Here is a 3,731-nt window from a genome sequence, read left to right as displayed (position 1 = left end):
ATAGAGTACACTCACACCAACATTCGGTATAGAGTACACTCACACCAACATTCGGTATAGAGTACACTCACACCAACATTCGGTACAGAGTACACTCACACTAACATTCGGTATAGAGTACACTCACACCAACATTCGGTACAGAGTACACTCACACCAACATTCGGTACAGAGTACACTCACACCAACATTCGGTACAGAGTACACTCACACCAACATTCGGTACAGAGTACACTCACACCAACATTCGGTACAGAGTACACTCACACCAACATTCGGTATAGAGTACACTCACACCAACATTCGGTACAGAGTACACTCACACCAACATTCGGTACAGAGTACACTCACACCAACATTCGGTATAGAGTACACTCACACCAACATTCGGTACAGAGTACACTCACACCAACATTCGGTATAGAGTACACTCACACCAACATTCGGTATAGAGTACACTCACACCAACGTTCGGTATAGAGTACACTCACACCAACATTCGGTATAGAGTACACTCACACCAACATTCGGTACAGAGTACACTCACACCAACATTCGGTATAGAGTACACTCACACCAACATTCGGTACAGAGTACACTCACACCAACATTCGGTACAGAGTACACTCACACCAACATTCGGTATAGAGTACACTCACACCAACATTCGGTACAGAGTACACTCACACCAACATTCGGTATAGAGTACACTCACACCAACATTCGGTATAGAGTACACTCACACCAACGCTCGGTATAGAGTACACTCACACCAACATTCGGTATAGAGTACACTCACACCAACATTCGGTATAGAGTACACTCACACCAACATTCGGTATAGAGTACACTCACACCAACGTTACTTTTATATTTCTTATTTTAAAAAACCGTCTCAGCATAAAATTAAAAATGAAAGTTAAAAGAGACCTAAAAATGTATAACAACTCACGTGAATACTTTGAACATAATTGAGCTTTTACATTGTTTGCGGTAAATAAGGAAACTAGTATGTAGGGATGGTGATGTCTCTGACAAAAAAATAAAAAAGGTTTAATAGCCGATTGTGTAAAGCTATTCACATATCATTTACAGTCTTTTAGCCCTATGTATTATTTTCCTTTATATAAAGCTGACTCATTTATATTTTAATAATAATACCTATAACATGTATGAATGAAAAAATGCCAATTAGAATTTCACCAGAGTTTGGACTGACAACTTAAAATTTCGTAACAATATTACAATTTCATAATCATATACATTCGGTTATAAATACACAGAATATTCACACAAAATTTAGTATAGCATATGAACATTACGCTTTGTAATTGTCACGATCTAAAAATAAACAAAATTTCAAAGGACATGAGCTAAACAGATCACCAGTGATATGAATGGTAAGACGAGATTGGTAGTTTATATCAGCAGAATGTTTCTCGCAAAGTGTATACATAATAGTCTTCAATTGTGACTAAGTCCATAAATTCAACTTGTAGTCTGTCGGCAACCGTGGTTTCGACCATCACCTTTCTGACTAGGCATCCATTTACCGCCTGACGCAGTGTACTGGTCAGTGCTCGGATCGAAAATGTTTATAACAGACTTTGCGGTGTGTGGAAGTCATTCTTTTCTGGACACAGCCTTGAGCCATTTATTGAGACAAGACTTGTTTGTGAGAGGAAATCTAAAACAAATTCAAGTACTAAGAAACAGTATTTGCACATTGAGCTCGACTTAGTAATGGCAAGAACCCTTATCTACACGATTTTATCCAACAGTTGTTACCAAGAATTTATAATCATATTATAGCATATCCACACCCATAAAATATCTATTGAGTTTCCGAGCACACACCTATAAAGTATTCAATCTGCAAGTAATTCAGGTTCATTGTCATTACAGCCAAATACTGCGCATCATTTTACCAAATACTAAAGAGCAGTTCTGTCGAAATAAATTTCATGTATCTTTTGATTGGTCAGTTAATTTTCTACTAACTTACAACTGCTAAAGCGTAGCAACATTTCAGGAGGAGCCGCGGGAAAGCACCGCCCCTCTCCAGATGACCGGTTGGATATCTCAAAAATATGAGATACAAGCGTATGAGACGGCTAAGACGGTTCTCGATGTCGACGCTAAATCACAAAAAGGCCGCTTTTGAGAACAGAATCGCTCGGTCTTTCTCATTATATCTGTTTGAAGTTTTAAAAAGGTCATCTCAAAGTTATAGCGAATGCGAATGGAAAAGCGCCAAGTCGGAAGAATAAAAAATTACAACGAAGACAAAATTAGGATTAAATTTAGTGTAAGATTACAATGTATTTAAAGTGTGTGCTTAGTGAGCTAAACTAATATTAACTACATTTAATATTTAGGTTATGTTAGCATCACAAAAGTGCCGAGCCTACCAAGCGTGTTGCTATCTAGTTTCTTTCACAGCTCGTGCAGCACTGTACATATTACTGTTAAACTTTATGCCCATCATAACTGGTAGAATCATTAAGACATAGAATCTTTGGTATGCAGCAATTTACAGCATGTGGCTGAAAGCTCCCATCAAAACCAAAATTGGCGAGAACTGTCATACCATCAATTGTATACAAGTTGAACCTGGATAACATGCTCCTAGTGTCAAATCCTTACCAGCCCAAGAGGCTTCCTTAGAAAGTATGTGCTAGCATATGCCAACCATCTTAATGCAAATATGACCATCCGTTGCCCCGAGACCATCTTGAGAATAGAATGCATTATCTTCCTATGGATAGTATTCCTACTGCGTCTCCATTTGCAAAGTTTAAATTTTCAGCATAGATGTCAGACATAGCATCAGTATAACCAGATATCACTTCAATATTTCTCACTAGCAATAATTACTTGCCATTGAAAGGTGAGTAGAAATACAAATATAAGGTTTTCTTTGCACCATGCACAATTAGCCAGACCAGCCAATCAGCTAAACATAAATCTATGCAATTCTTTAATATGGGGCGTATTTGCTTTCACCCATAATATTTGTGTCCTTAGTCTGTTTCCGCCATCGCCCTGTCAGAAAAGAGCTATAAAAGTGAACAGAAAAGAACCCTAATCCTTGCTAAGATACTTGCGTAGATCTCTGGAGTCCTGTAAGTTACAGAGATTACGCCTACAAGAGGATTCGGCTACAAGAGGTTTCGCCTACAACGCTGGAGGTTATGTCTACACTTCCTAGAGGTTATGTCTACACTTCTTGGAGGTTACGTTTACACTTTCTGGAGGTTACGTCTACACTTCCTGGAGATTACGTCTACAGTTATGGAGATGGTGCCTACCATTGATTGTTGAAGAGAAAATGTAAGAAAAATGGTTAAAAATAATGCAATAATCGTGTTTTCACTTAACATTGATTGAAAAATATACTACCAATTAAAGTCATCTATCGATCAGAACGAAAATCGTGGAAGTGTAAAATAAAAACAATTTATTATCTCCTTTCCTTGCTTGGCTTTCTTAACGATTACTACCACTGCTACTATTACTACTGGTGGCTGTTCGGAGCCACCAGAATGCTAAGATGTGTGCTTAAAATCTCAAAGTTTTGGTAGATGCTTTGAGTCTGATAAAATCATCACCACCTTAGGGTGATAGTACCATTCGTTGTACTACGAATTATTATTTATTGATAGTTTGTAATTAATAGTCTGCAACTAATGGTGAACTAGTATTAATAATTCGATATATTGGACATTGGT

This window comes from Watersipora subatra, chromosome 5, assembly GCF_963576615.1.
Source record: "Watersipora subatra chromosome 5, tzWatSuba1.1, whole genome shotgun sequence".
NCBI lineage: Eukaryota > Metazoa > Bryozoa > Gymnolaemata > Cheilostomatida > Watersiporidae > Watersipora > Watersipora subatra.
This window is presented reverse-complemented; position numbering follows the sequence as displayed.